Source organism: Pholcus phalangioides, unplaced genomic scaffold (genome assembly GCF_987345545.1).
Source record: "Pholcus phalangioides strain wild (caught in Gottingen) unplaced genomic scaffold, Ppha-v1.0 ptg000042l_1, whole genome shotgun sequence".
Lineage (NCBI taxonomy): Eukaryota > Metazoa > Arthropoda > Arachnida > Araneae > Pholcidae > Pholcus > Pholcus phalangioides.
In genome coordinates, this window is record NW_028301628.1 from 8901941 (window position 1) to 8919596 (window position 17656).

A 17656-nucleotide genomic window follows, 5' to 3' on the forward strand; every position below is an offset into this window, starting at 1 on the left:
TATTTTTTATTACTCAATTGGGTCTCAAGAGGATCTTGGGTCCACTGGGTCTGAAAATGCTCTGAATAAGGATATTCTTTTAACAATTCTCTGCATAAGGATTTTTTCCCCAGACATATTACTTTGAGTGAAAATTTCTTTTTAACAATGTTTTAAATAATGATCTTTCAACAATAGCCATACTAATGTTATTGGTCTTTCAACAATAGCCATACTAATGAGATTGGTCTTTCAACAATATTCTGAATGGCAATAGTCTCTCAACAATACTCTGAATGGCAATAGTCTCTCAACAATACTCTGAATGGCAATAGTCTCTCAACAATACTCTGAATGGCAATAGTCTTTCAACAATACTCTGAATAGCATTTAGTCTTTCAACAATACTCTGAATAGCATATAGTCTTTCAACAATACTCGGAATGACAATAGTCACTCAACAATAAGAATGTCCTTCCAACAATGCTCTCAATAAGAAGGCTTTATAATAATTGTTTCGAATAAGTATGTACTACTTCGAGAATTTCTCGCATAAGAATACACCCGCAATAAGAATACGAACAATGTTGAAAGGAGCAAATTATTCTTAGCTTAAAACACTGCTTGGAAAACAAAATCAAGTGTTAAACTATTACTTTTTATGTAATAGGTTAAAACCCGTATCCGAAATTCATATTCGTTAAATTTACACACGCGATCCCGGGATCTTTGGAACGGAATTCGATTGTTGAGGGCAATGACCACTATTCTGGGAACATCACACTATATAGTGCGTGATAATAAGTGTCTTGCACTCTTCAGTTCCCCCAATATTTTTGCAATAAAATCCTCGTGGGTCCATAAATTGTCCCCTTGCAATAGAGGGTCAGGCATTTGGGTTGTTATTATTATCATTCGTGGGACATCATGAATACTGAGTGGGTAATAATGGAAATGGCCATCGTTTGAGTGTCTTCTTTTATATAGCAGTATTCACATCAATGATTTTCGCGTGAGAAATTCTAACATCAACAATAATCGGGAAACTGGAATATTGTCAAAAGAATTTTCTCACAACTGCAGCATTATTTCGAATTATACTCATACCTATAAGTTATATTGTTGAAAGGACAATCACAATCTAAATATCTTGTTTATCCCTACTATGATAACACAAGAATTGCAATTATAACTTGATAATGAATAATTTGAAAAACAAAGTAGCGCAACAGCATGAGGTGAAAAACTCCTCGTTTGAAGAATTATCCATATCAAAATAATTGTTTAAAATACTCGTGATAAAATCCTGTTTGTAAAATCTTCGTTATAAAATCATCATTTAAAAACGAAACTCTAATAAAGGGGAAAACTCAAACAAAATTATTGTTTGGGAACTATTCACAGTTTTAACCATTCAAAAATGGCGTAAATTACTAAAAAATAAAATAATGGCTTTAATAAATTATTGTTTAATAAATGAAGTCATTGTTTAAATCATTGCTTGAAAAATAACATCATGGCTTGAACCATTGTTTGCACACTATTCGGTGTTTAAATCATTGTTTGCAAGCTATTCGAGGCTTAAATGATTGAAAAAAAATCATGGCTTAAATCATTGTTTGCAAACTATCGAGGCTTAAATGATTGAAAAAAATCATGGCTTAATTGTTAATCATTGTTTGCGAACTATTTTTCATGCCTTAAACCATTTTTTTAAACTATTTTTCATGCCTTAAACCATTTTTTTAAACTATTTTTCATGCCTTAAACCATTTTTTTAAACTATTTCATGCCTTAAACCATTGCTTGCAAATATATTCATGGCTTAAATTATTGTTTGCAAACTATTCGGGGCTTAAATCATTGAAAAATAAAATCATGGCTTAAACCACTGATTGAAAACTATTGGGAACTTAAGTCATTGTTTAAACATTATCCGTCGAAAAACCGTGGTTAAAAAATATTGGTGACAAATAGTTTAAAATATCTTACTGGAACGAAGTCATTGTCTGAAAAACATTTGCTCACAAATTTACGGTAATCAGCGGGCCTGACATTTTTATCCCCAACACTACCTTAACAGTTCCTCGATTCAACAGATATGAATGTAAATCTCAGTCAGCTGTGGCATTGATTTCTTCGTCATTGCCTCTACAACCTAGAAAGCGGGGCCTCTAGGCTGTGATCTTTGGTGAGCCCCAAGGCCAGGATTTTTAACGTCCCCCCCCCCCCAGTAAATTTACAGTGCAAAAATTAAAAAAAACAACAAAATATATATATACAGTATATATCAATCATTCAGTCCGGACTGTAGCCATGTTTGCTTCACTATCATGGTCTTTACCCGAATACTTCTGAGCTAGCGGTGGAACAGAACCTAACAAAGGACGATGGCCTGCCTGGGTGTGACAATCACGAAAAATTACATTGTAGTCCGGTTCCAGAATTCAAATCTGAGCGTTTTTTTAATTTTACCACAAATGTCTCTAAAAATCTGATTTCACAATAAGATCATTGAATGCATAGACACGCGCATGTGCGACCATATTCTAAAACTTTTAGGAGAGAGAAAAAAATCCATTGTTAAATGGGTGTTATTGCATGAACGCGTGCATTCGAATGAGTGACTTTCTTCCACGTCATGGGCAATAGTGGAGGCGACGGATTTCACACGATTCGATGCCACAAGGATCCATTCATTCAAGTGACAACCACGTGTACGCGCATAATATTTGTTCAAGCCCACGAAAATCACGCTCATCATCGTCGTCGTCGAGGGGGAGGAAGGGTCTCATCCTGGATTATTTTCCCACACGATGCTGCTGGAGGTTACCTCTCAGACAGGGATGGTAACGTAACCATCAATGAGGATGGAAGGCGATGGTGCGAATGGTCCTTCACGGCGACGAGGGGCACCGCGGACCACTCACTCTTAAAGTACCTGATCGAACGTGTAAAGGTGCCTAGGGGCAGGGGAAAAGCAATGAAAAAAAAAATGGCACGTGACCACATGATGTTGATGAAGCGGTGCGTAAGCGTCGGGCCGTAACAGGGTTTCAAGATTGACCCATGGTTAGCCCACCGTTCTCCACTTTCACAAAATTAATTTTCGAGTGGCCATATTTGTACAATAGAAGCTGAATAATGATTTGAAAGTGCCCTCGAATGGTACATGGAGGCCGCCTCGAACTTATGGTAATATGTGACGAGTGAATTAAAATCATTTTCCGGGTGAATCCGAGCATTTACGTGTACCTTATTTGGTTGGCTGTATTAAAATTTCCCACGATTATATTGCCTTAGTAGATGTATGCCCTAAGCAGTGGCATCTTAACGGGTGCCCCATAAGGGGCTCCACTATTCATCAAAAACTTTTATATGTAACTATTTTTTTTTTCATTTTTACTTCAATAATTTGGTTATTGTCAATCCAATTTTGAAGTTTATTACCAAATACAGTCGACCCGCTTAATTGGATATCAACGATTCCATCACAAAATATCCGATTATGCGGGGAACAAATTGCCATTTTACAACGTTAGTGTAGTTTGTATATTGAAAACTGATAAAGGATCAAAAAATTAATGGAGCTTCTCGAATAAATCAGGCATCGAAAATGAAATGAAAATTATATTTAATCACAATGAGATCACACCAAGATTTTTAATTTCATTAGTATGGCCCTCTATCGGCGCAACAGAGAACAAAATTAAAATTATCATATGTACGTATTGAAGACAACTTAATACTTAAAGGCCGGTATTTATTCTCAAATGTATTTATCATGTATAAATTAAATGTATATATTGTAATAATAAAAACGTGTATAGTGATTGATGTAAGAAGCACATAATATTCAATTAAATAAGGGAAAGTAATTAAAATTCTATATTATCCGCAAGCAACTCCAACGTTGTCTCTATCGGCCGTATTCACCAATACCGTTTAAACTACAATCTCAGGTGAGAGGGTTGAAGATTGATACGGATTGGTGAAATTGAGGATTTTAAACCAATCTTTGTTGTTCGTCAATCATTTAACCTGCGATTGTAGTTTAAACTCTTTCGTTGAATACATCCATATGGGTGAAATTTTGGTGCCGGAGTATTTTATCCGTTTAAGCGGTGTATGCGCTTGTTCGATATCCGATTAGGCGAGGCCGACTATAGTTTTTGGCAGTGGTCGAAAATGTTTTGCAGCGCCCGAGGTTCAGTCCCTGAAATTGTTAAGACGACAATGATCTGTCCAATGAGATGCCTGTTAACTGATTCATTCTCGATAACGAACCCGGAGCCATAGATCTTCACGATTTCTTGATGAACAACTGGTCCGATCGATGTAATATATTAGCGTTGACCGAACCATCTTCGTTAATTACCCATTAGAACCGAAGTTACAACCACTTTAGAGTTGCGCTTCTACATACAAGTAATCTGAATAAAAAGTTTAAACGTGTTTTTACGACAAATGCTATTTTTGACATTTTATTTTAGTTTGAAACAGATTTCGAAAAATGTATTATACATGGCGCTGACTTTCCCAATGAAAAGTAAAAATCTTCGTTATTGTGATCCTTGTGATTAAATATAATTTTCATTTAACTTTAGATGTTTGATTTATTCGAGAAGCTCCTTTAATATTGATCCTTCATCAGTATTCAATATACAAACTACACTATTGTTGTAAAATGGCAATTGAATTATTCCCCGCATAATCAGATATTGTGTGCTGCAATCGCTGATATCCAATTAAGCTTGGCCGACTGTATTCTGTCCTGTATTGTTAAGGTTATATGAATGAAAATCTAAGGTCTATATTACAGGTATTTGTCTGATTACAGTGTTTTATACAAACGATATGTTTAATAATTTAAACAGTTTTAAAATTTCCCTGATCCTCATTATAACTGTCAAAGTAGAAATCACTAAACCTTCTAGAAATTGCCAGCTATTTTCAAGAAGGAAAAACTTTTTCGTTTGGGTATATATATGAGCTGATGATTGCTTCCTCACCCAACTAAGGAAAAAAACACCAAGGAAGAGGTTAAAAACTATCATTTTTTGTTATTTTTGCTGTACGCAGTACTACTAAACCACCCGGAGGAAAAAGCAAAGCATCCTTTCTCTTCCCTTCTGGTATTCTGGTATAAGGCATTGAGCAAAAGCTGACTCCGTTCACTGGAAGTTTACTGACAGGAAGGGGGGGGGGAGAAGACATTTTATCAGGAGAAGAAAACTTAAAACAGTATCTGGACTCGTCAATGCCGAAATAAGAGCGTTTTAAGAACCCGAGATATTTCAGGATTTCCAAAATAAATCGGATCACTAAATTAATAAAGGATATCAAGTTAGACGAGATGTCTCGGGATTTCCGCTGTAAGGGTTAATGAAATTTAAAAAAAAAAAAAAAAACTTACATTAATATTCAAATTCGTACATCAACAGATCTAAGTGTAACTTGAAACTTATGAGCATACAAATACAACCATTTAAATTTTGGTTCATAACCTGCATCATTAGCTACTGCGAAAAAAAAAACACATTTCATTCATAGAATTTTTCGCAGTAGTGTTTTGAATATTACATGAATTTTGCTTAAAATTTGGCACAAAAAAGACTTTTTCGTAGAAAATGACATTAAGTAGTCCAAATTTATTATCGTTTTCACCATTTTGGGACAATTTTTTTTTCAATTAAATTCAATTTTATTCCAGTTCAAGATATATCACAAATTACAATGTATAATACATCATTAGTCGTCAAGAGGCCGGATCCTGTACAGTCGACCGTAGACAATTTTTTATGATCAAACTATAAGTAAAAGGAATGAATAGATGCTAAACGTGTTAAAGAAAATACAGACATTCATCAAACAGTGTAAATAATAATTATAAATATACGCACACATTCGTAATTATATACAATTAAAAATACATACGTTGCATTCAAATACAATTATCATATACACTGGTGTAAGAAATTAAGAGAATTTGCAGACTTAGTCGATTATCTCTAGAACTACTGTACCGATTTTAATGAAATTTGATATGTACATACATTGATACAATACAAAACAAATAATCATTCAATAATTGTAATACACACGCATGATCGTGCGTAACACTCGTTGGAGTCGGAAGGTATGAAACAGCGGTTGTAGAATAAACAAAAAAATGGGTTAATAGGGGGTATGGTCCCCTCTTACAGATATACAGATCTCGCAGCGTGATTTCATACTTGAAATAAGGCAGTTTATCATTTCCTGTGGCAATTGGTCCCACTCGTTCAGCAACGCTGTTTTCATTCCCTGGATGGTTCCCGGAGGGGGGTTGCGAGTTGCAATTGCCCTCCCCAGAGCGTCCCAGACATGCTCTATAGGGTTAAGGTCTGGAGATCTGGCTGGCCAATCCATCAGGCGAATATCCTCACTCTCTAGAAAATCGTCGGGCAGAAGAGCTCTATGTGGCCTCGCGTTATCGTCCATTAAAATGAACTCAGGGCCAACTGCACCCCTGAAAAGGCGAACATAGGGCTCCAAGACCTCATCCCTATACCTCACACCAGTCACAGTGCCTCTTTCAAAGACATGGAGAGGTGTGCTGCCATCCAACATGATGCCTGCCCAGACCATTAAACCTCCTCCGTCATAATGGTCGATTTCGCGGACATTGGAGGGTAGGTAGCGGTCCCTGGTTCTCTCCATATGAACGTACGGCGAGAATCGGTGCTTAGGCTGAACCGGGACTCATCAGTAAAGAGAACGGTCGCCCATTGATCCATGCTCCAATCTCTATGCTCTCTGCACCATGATAAACGGATTCTCCTGTCCGTAGAAGTGAGCGGGACGCAAACAGCAGGTCTTCTTGCAAACAACCCTCTTTCATGAAGTCTTTTGGAAACAGTCACCCTTGATACACGGGTTCCTGTAGCTGCATACAAGTCACGAAAGAGCTGAGAAGCTGTAGCACTCCTGTTACGCATCGCTGTAATCGACAAATGGTGATCTTTTCTGGCCGTCGTGGCTCTTGGACGACCTTGCCCAGGCTTTCTCTCGATGGATCCGGTATCCTGGAACTGTTTCCATAAGTTACACACGACGCTGGGCGTTAAATTGAACTCTACAAATCTGGACTTGAGATTGGCCTGCTTCTAGCCTCCCCACAATTCGCCACCTCATTCCATCATCTAAACGTTGGTGGTTACTCATTTTTACTGTTACAATTTGAAATTAACCGATTGCTGCAAAATAACACCAAGAAATTCGCCGAGGTGTGCTAGCGAACGAAATGCGTCTTAACTTACGCGCGCTTATAAAGCCTGTTTCTCTACTGGCTCCGCCTACACACACGTATACGCTTACGTATTTGACGTACAACATTTGCATTTTTGTCTAGAAGCAGTGGTTTTACATTCAGTTCAGTTCTTTTCATGAAATTCGATAAAATATGCAAATTTCCTTAATTTATTTTACCAGTGTAATACATTGAAATAAATTTCATACCTGATGCTGAGTTAGATGGAATTGTGGCACATGCAGGCATAAAAGCAATAAGAATTTCGCTATCGGATATGAAAATATGCTTCAATGTCATCTAATGATAAGAATAATTTGAAAATGGCTTTTTGAATTTTTTGTGAGGGTAGGTATATTTTGAATTTTTAAAGGTAATGCATTGTAAAGTTTAGAAACTAAGTGGTGAAAATGTTTCCGGAAATTTTCTTTTCGACAGTGCGGTATAGTTGGTCGTCACAATGGTATAATATTATTTACAACATAATTTTATAGAAAATTTTACAGCACATTTTTATACCACACAAAAAATTTTATTAAATTTCTCTCCGATACCATTGTACAAAAGGTGTAGTCAGATATCCTTTGTATTATTTTTTTTTTGCATTTTTCCCACTCTTGTGTTCTAATTTATGCTAGATGTTTTAAGCATTTAATCTATGTATTCTTTTTTGTATTTTCGCATTTTTATTTTTTGCACTGTTTTTGTATTTTTGCATTTCTATTGTATTTTTCGCATTGTTTTTGGATTTTCCCATTTTTATTTTCATTTTTTGCACAGTTTTTGTATTTTCGCATTTCTTCATTGTTTTTGTATATTTGCATAATTTTGTATTTTTGTACTGTTTGAATTTTTGTATGTAATTTCAAAAATGCATTGTTTTTTTTAAAATTTTTTCATTTTTTATGCTATAATATTTTGTGTGTGTATGAAATTCTATGTATGTACATTTAATTATGTTCAATAAATGTTTTCTCCGACACGGTCCCTTGGTTAAAATTGGCTAAAGCCGATAGAGGCTGGGCCGTGTTCGGTTTGAAAGAAAGGAAATAAAGTCAGTGTTGCCTTATCCTGCTTTTCGAAATAGTAATTCGAATAAACTGATAAAAATTAACAAATTTCATTTAAAAGTAATCACTATTTATATATACATATTTTTTATTAGCTGTGTTTGTGTATAAACTACTGTATCGAGCAAAAAGAACGGCAAATAAATCGGAAAAGAAACAGGGAATCATCAGACATTAAAAAAAAAATGCCGTCAATGGAAATCAATGGGAAAAAGAGGCCCTGAATTGATAGGCACGTGCCCCCGCAACGGATAAAATTAAGATATTTTCAATTCCCCGACCGGGAATTCTCCCCACGATGGGTACTGCACAGTACATGGTACTCCCTCTTTCTTCCCTGTCCTCCAGTGATATATGTACAAAGCATGGCGGATGTAATTGAAGGAGATTTTGGCGAAAAGAATGATGTCGTCCTCCTCTTCTTTTATCTTCTAATTGGAGACAGATTGAGTGACAATAAGGGTCAGAGGTCAATCTTGTTAAATGGCGCTCTCCCTCCCAGCCAAATACGAGGGGGGAAGCTCTCCATGTTACAATACCTTCCATGTACGTACTTCAATCCATGAGTGGATGGTCGGAAGCATTTTTTTATTATCAATTTGAAAACGGAAAATTTTTCTGAGCAGTTTTCATTCATATCTATAAGCATGGATGAGTTTTTAATCATATTGAAGTTTGAAGAAATTGATAAAATGAATAAAAACCGACCCAACCATTTCCGGAAGGGAAAGGGCCCCCCGAGAAAAATTTTATGTTGGAAATTGATGAGACACACATACACACTGGACGGTTTTTTTAGCTTTCGCTCCGTTTATTATAACAAGCCACAGTTTGAAAAATTTCGAATTTTTTTATAATAAACTACGTCGTCTACATGATTTTGAACTGAGAAGTCTGATGTTGATCAAACACTGATTATCGGTGTCTGAATTCGAAGTAAAAAGTCGAATTTGAAGTAACAAGGCGAAATCACACAGAAATTACAAGAACCTAAAAAATAGTGAAATTCCTAAGGCATCATGAAATAAAGATCAGAAAACAAAGACGTAATGAAAAAATTTAGAAAAAATGAAGGCACCGTGAGAAAATGAAAGTATCACGAAAAATGAAAAAGCGCGTCATGAAAAGAAGAAAAATGAAAGTGTCATGGGGATGAACAAAAACTATGAAGGTTCAAAAAAAAAAAAAAAATCAGAAATGGTTTCAAGAGAAGCCATTATTTTGAGGTTTCTCATTCTGAGAGAAACCATTTCTGGCAGCAAACTCAAAATAATATGAAGGGAACCTGAAAAATAACAGAAATCATGAAGGTGTCATGAAATAAAAATTGAAAACGACAATGACGTCATAAAAAAAATGAATTAGAAACTAAAAAGTTGCTATGAGAACACACATTCCTGTTATAAAAACTACAAATTATTTCAAGAAACCTAAAATGTGCGACAAACTTTCTCATTAAAAAACAGTCAAAATATTCAAACAAATATCTTCAAATAACGCACAATCTATATTTTCTTATGATTGAAAAAAAATCGAATTTTCATAATTTCATTATCATTCAAATACAGTCGGCCCCGCTTAATCAGATAACCGATAAACGGATACCCCGCTTAAAAGGGATAAAATCCTCCAGCACCAAAATTTTTCCCATAGAGACGATGTTAAAATTCCCCGCTCGATATGACAGTTTCAACTTTTCCCCGCTTTTTCGAATATTACGCTTCACACGTCAACTGTTAATACAAAATTTTTATTGAATGAAACATTTGGAATTAATAGCAAATATTACAAGGTTAAGATTTGAGAGCAGGCCTCCAAGTATTCATGTTGTCGTCAATATGAAAATTGAATTGTTTTATTTTTGTTTTCTGTTGAACCAATAGAAGGCGCTAACTTTCCTAATGAAAAGTAAAAATTTTAGGTGTCGTGATCACATTGTAATTAAATATAAGTTTAATTTCATTTTCGATGTCTGATTTATTTGAAAAGTTTCATTAATATTGATCCTTTATCAGTTTTCAATGTACAAACAATAGCAACGTTGTAAAATAACAATTGAATTGTTCCCCGGATAGGGGAACTAGCTTAATCGGATATTGCGTTCTTTAATCGTTGATATCCGATTAAGCGGAGCCGACTGTACTTTTTTCCGTATACAACCTGAAGAAACAAACAATCCGGTCCAGTCAGGTCAAGACAGAAAAAAAACAAGTCACTTCCTCGATACCTAAAAATATCAGGATAACAAAAACATCTTACATATAAAACTCAGTTGTACATACGTATATACTCGACATGCGTACTTACTTTCATCGATTACCGATCGTTTTTTCATGTTGTTCCGACCGAAAAGGAAGGATGGATAAACTGCTAAGGCTATCAACTCTTCTCCATGTTTCCAGTGAAATCCGAGTTTTCAATCATTATTTTCCCCCAAAAACCTTATTTTTCTCTGAAAATAATAAAAAAACGGCTTACGTTACACCCGATACGTGTTTTTTCTTTTCCTCTATACAACAACAAAAGTAAAAAAAAAAATCCAATAACAAACAACTCGACGTTATATTGTTATTATTATTTCTATTGTTATTTCTGCGAATATTTTTCCCCTTTGAGCCCCCAATTTTTAACCTTTTTTTTCAATTTTTTCCACTAAAAACAGGTATCGAATTGTAAGTTTTTTCCCCTCCTTCTTCGATGCCGTCATTTGTTTTTTCTTAAAATTTTTTTTTGTTTTTTTAAATAATATGTAATGTATAATTTAAAATTTCTCTGCAGTTTTGTATATCTTTGTGTATAAAGAGCAGCATCGATGGGAGGAAATTGGGAAATCTAGTAAATTCTGGATTTTTTTTTTTGTCATTTTTCGGAGAAGCAATTTCGTATCAGATTACGTTTTGAGAGAGTTTCCGTATAAATTAATTTTTTCTGTTTTGTTATTTTTTCCCTCCCCGTTTTTGAATATATCAAGGGAGATATCTGTTGCCTTATACTGTATTATATGTACCTGGAGAGTTTGATGAAAATATTGTTTTCTTGTTCTTTTTTGGGGTTATTTGTCCGAATTTGGTCAGTTAGTCAGTTATTCAAGTCCAATGTTGATCAATCGTCGGCTATCTCACAGTCTGAACTTCAAATAAGAAGTCTCTCTCTCGAACGTTAATCAATCTGTTTATTAGTGTCAGCATTTGAACTATGAATTCGGACGCTGATCAATCGCTGCTTAGGGGCCGTTCAAGTATTACGTAAGCAAATTTTTAGCCATTTTTGACCCCCCCTCCCCCCCCCTTGTCAGGAAAATTTCGTCATCAGCTCTGCCCCTCTGAATCCTAACTCATATTTTCATAAAGGGTGGTTGATGACGTAAGCATTATCCAAACCCCCCCCCCTTTTCATCAAAAGTCAGCAAATCGGAAACCCCCATCGATGATGACGTAATACTTGAACAGCCCCTTATCAGTGTCAGCTTTTGAACAAAGAAGGAGGACGTTGATTTATCACCGGTTATCAGTGCCAGTATTTAAACTACGCGATCAATCGCTGGTGGCCAGCATTTGAACTAAGAAGTTTGATTTTGGTCAAAATCGCTAGTGTTTCCGCTAAGTGTTTCTGTATTTCATCTAAGAAGTCGGACGCTGATCAATCTCTGGCTATCAGCATTTGTACTGAGTCTGATTTTGTTCAATCGCTAGTTGTCTGCTTCTGAATTTGAACTAAGAGGCATGACGTTGACCAATCGCTGGTTATCAGTGTCAGCATTTGAACTAAGAGGCATGACGTTGACCAATCGCTGGTTATCAGTGTCAGCATTTGAACTAAGTGATCACTCGCTTGTTATCAGCATTTGAACTAAGAAGTTTGATTTTGACCAATCGGTGGTTGTCTGTTTCTGTATTCGGACGTTGATCAATCGCTGGTTATCAGCATTTGTACCAAGTGATCAATCGCTGGTCATCAGCATTTGAACTAAGAAGTCTGATTTTGATCAATCGCTAGTTATCTATTTCTGAATTCGTAATAGGAAGTATGACGTGTTGATCAAATGCTGGTTATCAGTGTCAGCAATTGAACTAAGAAGTCAGTCGTTCATCAATCGTTATTTATTAATTTCTGTATTTGAGGGGGGCTAAAGTCATAGTAGTGTAAATCGATTAATCCTCATTTTGAGAAAAAGAATGTTTTACTAGAATTGTTGTCATAGGCCCTCCCCATGTTAAAAATTTTGGAGGGCATCGAATTATCCTTTCAACCCCTCATTCAACATTCAAATAAAGTTGGGGTTGCCAAAACGCATGCTTACCCCTGCTGACCGAGTAAAGCCGATCCTACTTAGGGGAAAAAAACGAGTGACACTTTTACTGCTTCATTTCCCGAAATTTCAGAGGTCATGAAAGCATCCCATTGGCTGTTCTGTGAAGAATTAAACTCCAAGAAGTACAGTTGGGAAAATCCGATTTTTCTTATCTGAAAAAAAAAGCCGCTTTTAAATGCTACTTGATGTTGACGTCTGAAAATCTGTCAAGTTATTTATTTTTTGTGTCCGTGCAACTCTTTTTTTACGACTAGATTTTGTATCAATAGATTCAGAAGTGGATGAGAAAGACCGCCGCTTATGCCTTTGTCATATGCAGTCGTCGTCTATAACACCGCTATGAGAATATTGATTTTTGGAATGGATCTAATGCAGAAAATTTGATTAAGACCACAAAGAAAAAAAAAGTAGCCTCTTCTGAGAACGTTTTCTTAGTTTTTATATGTTAATAACTATGATGACTCTTATCTGTCTCCCTATTCAGTGACATAACTCCGATCAGCCTTGTGTATTTGAACTCTGGTAAGGACAATGTTATGATCTGCATAATGTTGTTGGACAAACTAAGAGAAGAAAACAAAGTTCAAATTATTATTGCGTTAAAAATAAACAAAACATAACAAAAAAAAAACACCATATTTTTCAATCGATTCTATACAACGATACAATTATCGATTTCAATCGTTGCACTTCACTCATAGTTACAAAAATTGGTGGTAGATGGAAGCATTACACAGAAACAAACTTCACATACTTTCGCAACACATACACGCACATTCCAACATGTGCCAATTCGTTAGAAGTTCCGAAGATGAATGTGGACGAGGTACATGTATGGTTTAGTAGTGGTCGATTCTCTATATTCGGAAAAACAATTATTCCCAATAGCCACGAAAGAAAAGCCCCGCCTCGCGTTTTCACGCAATGGTTATATAATCGCTATAGTGCAAACGTAATCACCATTTTCGTGTTTCTTTACATAAAAAAAGGCGTAAAAAAAACTTGCTGATTTCAAAAGAGAGGAAAATGCCCGATGTGAATTTTCCGAACGTTGTAAGCGGGAATAGCAAAAAGTTTTAACTTTGTATCCGGGAAAAGTTAACATTATCAATGTAGGAAGAAAGTTAATTTCACGAAAATTAGTCGTACGAAGCGGAAACGTTATGAGCGAGATCCTGGAGTCGGTTTCCTTGCAAGTAACTGAGCATTGCAGTGAAGTGACAACATAACCTTTTCAGGCTATATATTAGTCGCTTTAGGTTCAGTGCAAGACACACAAAAATGAATAACTCTTCAGTCATAAACGGGCTCCAAAAAGTGCAGTTCTTGCATAACTTCAATCGCATGTCGATGGCCGTGATGTAATCGATCTGACTAGTGATTGATTTATCAGGTACCGTGGAAAAAAAAGTTATGGGGAGTTCTTTCCCAAAATATGTTTATGAAATATTTTGGTGTCCCGTGAGACTCGGCAATGATTTCACTTTATAACCATCTATACGTATGACATACACAGCCATTTTAATTGACAAGAGCAATGGAGGAAGGAGCGTCAACAAAGGAAATTATACATACGTACATACACATATAGATGGTTTGGACTCCACCCCGATTCCATTCGATCCGAGTACAAAAATGAATCCTCTTTGTGGATTCGGGTGTCACGATGACAAAAGCCGTGTATGACAAAAAGTCACCGGCTTCCAACTTTGAACAATGGCGTAACGCGTGAGTTTGGGAAACCACCCGAGGGCAAGGGATACGTGATTTGCACCATGATAAAGGGGATAGGTACCTTATCGTTCCCTATCTCACACGTCGTGAGTCAGGTTGAGTTCGATTCTCGTTAATGGTCACGTGGTACAACTATGTTCGAAAACCTTCTTTCAATTTTAATGAAATCCCTCTGTTTGACCCCTGTTATCCAAGTCCCGATTTCTGATACTCGTGATGACGGTGGGTGGTATAGAGGCAAGGGACTTGTAAAAACCTTTGTATGTAATATACGTATATATAGATAGATGGTGGTGGCGGCTTCCCACGATTGTCTTCGGACGCCCATCTATCCCCCACGCCTCGTGTCACGTGTCAAACTAGGGACTACATGTAACGGGTACGGTTGATGATACGGTTATTCCGAAAGCACGTGTCTCTAGTGGGGGAGTTGGACGACAACAAGCGTCATCTCCTGAGCTGCAATTATACGCTAGAGTAGGCACTTCTCGTTAATGGATAGATGGTCAGTTCTGGGAGGGTGCGGGGCCTCCTCATGGAAGAGAACGAGAGTAATGTACCGATATATTAATCTTACTTTCAAGTGTTCTGGCAGTACTTGATGTTTTGGTTATTTAAGTTTTGCTATAACTATTAGATGCCACGGTCTTGATATCCGTGAATTATACGTAAATCTCCACGATTCATAAAAGAGAACCCACGGATATGGGATGGGATATTTAAAAAAAATGTATGGTCCATTTTTCACCATTTAATTTGACATATAATCGAATTAGTTTAAATGACCTTAGGAATTAATTAATTCCTTAGGAATAAGCCGCTCCTAAAAATGCATGAGAAAAACTAATATGGGAGGTGAGGGTAACGTAGTTAACGTACACTTCTACATTAGGTCAAACTTCTCGGTCCGAAATGAAGTTATTATCAGTTGGATCAAGATTCTAGGCCGGAATCAAGTTATTATCAGCTAATGATTGATCATGGCCAAACTTCTAAGGCCGAAATGGAGTTATAACAATCTAACGATTAATCAGGGTCGAATTTATCAATCCGTTACCGAGTGGTTATCAACTAACTATTGATTAAGGTCAAATTTTCAAGGTTCTTTCAGTCACTGATGCACAAATATCGATTGGCGTCTAACTTATCCATTGAGGCGTCGAATGAACTCAACAATAATCATCGTCAAATGCATATGGTTTCGCAGGTTATCATTTTGCCAAAAACGTAATCGAATCAACATAAATATCAACTTCGTAACCGATAAGTGGTCAGTGAGTGACCGAATTCAGACTAGTAATTGACTATTCCAAAACGTGGGGGGGGGGGGGGCTCAGCAAAACTCCATCTGAAATATCTTGAAGATGTCTCCGGGTAATAAGACCAGGATTATGCACTATAAAAGTTTTGTAAAAGAACTTTCATCAAACTTTTATAGTGTAATCCCGGCCTAAATCCGTTAATTAGCTTCCGACTGACATGATTGGACAAAAGAAGATGGTAAGAAAAACGATATGCATTGGAAATTGTGAATCCAAAGAGGAGAAAACACTGATGCCCCCCCCCCTTCTTTTTTTTTGGTTCCCTTGTTACGACGGTAACAATACATGGCGCGGCGAGTGGCAAACATAAACTTTGCCTCTATTTCATCTGCTCGTTAACTTTCGTCGGCAGCATGTGCCCCATTGGTGGAATCTCCTTGAAGCCTTTGACGACGGTTGTGTGTTGTAATCTTACCTGCTTAGGACCCAGCGTCAGTAAACACATCGCATTCCACTAACGAGCATCGTGTTTTGGGATGGAAAGAGGGCGAACGACACTGTAGTAACTGTTGTGTGTGTGTATGTAGTTTGATGATGACAGAGGAACAGAGAGAAGATGTTTTCTAGAACCTTCTATGAGAGTGTCGGGTGGTAGCAGTGGTGTATTAGACACACAGAGAGAGAGGGAGAGAGAGAGAGTTGCGCAGATAATAGACATACACATACAGAGGAGAGAGAGAGAGTTGGTAAAGGAGTTAGTTTGGGAAAAAGGACCTTAACGAAGGGACCACCTTCTCCAACCTACCAGTAACACAATACCTTAATAGTTGCCCGTAAATTGAGAAAACTGAGTAAAAGGTACAAGGATGAGAGAGAGGGAGAGACGGGAGAGTATGACGGCACAGGGTAGATGATGATGATGATTGGGATTCGGGGGTGGAGGTGCAAGAAGCACACAGGGAAGGTTGGGTAAGGAGGGACAGAGAGGAGAAGGAGTTTGTGCAGATACAATAGGCAAGTTGCTTTGGTCTCTGGAATCTTTGGTGTCTTCTTGTTGCGACACATAGGAGCATAATCAAGTTACTGCTTACGCCGCTTCCTTGTAGCGTCTCTCACCCTACTACCTACCCAATCTTTATGTGTGTGTGTATGTTTCTAGAATATTCTACCGCCTCCACCATCGGTAGATACGCCTCTATACTGCTCTGTGCCCCCCCCACCTTCTCCTCCTCCTCCTATTTTGGATTATTACTATTTTTTTGGTTGCAACGTCTCCGTTTTCCGTCTCCTGCCTTTGTTCTTGCTTCCATTTCTTGTCATGGCAGCAGCAAAAATAATTAGCCGCGAAAATTACGAACAACTTCTTCGTGATTGGTTCGGCGAGATGGAGGATGAAAAGGTTCCAGATCAAATTACGGAAACCTTTTCCTGTGTGTGTGTGTATGTAGTATTAGTATTGTACGTCCGATTTACCTTCGAGAGAGAGAGAGAAAGAAAGAATACACACAATACGTTTAATACGATAGCGTTCATGCGAATTTTCAAAGGCGCTCTTACTTAGTCGATCTTTTCCCCGCACGGCCAAGTTAAATCGCTAATTAGGTCATGCGATCTTTGATTGGACTAATTCGATCGAGTATCAAAGCATGTTTGTCTTGTGCAGCAAACGTATCCGATGACGTCACATCCACCGAAGACACGTGTTTCGGAGGATACCGTTCGAGTTTTAAATAGGTTGATCTAGAACAGGGGTGGCCAACTTCTCTCTGTTCGAAGGCCAACATAATGGTCAGACGCAGTGTCGCGGCCGCACCGTATCAGGAAAAAAATAACTCCGGTATATAAGTCGCACTCGCGAGGGGGAAGGGACTGGGTATATAAGCCGCACCACGTATGATTGCTTGCAGTGGCAGCAATTGAAAAATTTTGACAAGATTTAACTAAGCTGAACTTTTCATTTAATTAAACACTAATTATAAATAATTATCAATGAATTGTTAAGAAGTTG

General features: G+C 37.1%; 1 long non-coding RNA gene across 2 annotated transcripts in view; it reads right to left on the minus strand.

Annotated features, from left to right (window-relative positions):
* LOC149064436 (uncharacterized) overlaps nucleotides 1–17656 on the minus strand; it is a 76686-nt gene that overhangs the window by 19263 nt on the left and 39767 nt on the right. Inside the window, exons 2-3 of one of the 2 annotated variants that reach the window (XR_016195733.1) lie at nucleotides 10648–10792; nucleotides 5633–5789 (exon numbers count right to left, since the gene is read on the minus strand). This is a non-coding gene — a long non-coding RNA (uncharacterized LOC149064436). Of the gene's footprint in view, nucleotides 1–5632; nucleotides 5790–10647; nucleotides 10793–17656 lie in introns of those variants that run through there. The other variant, XR_016195732.1, reaches the window with a different exon arrangement.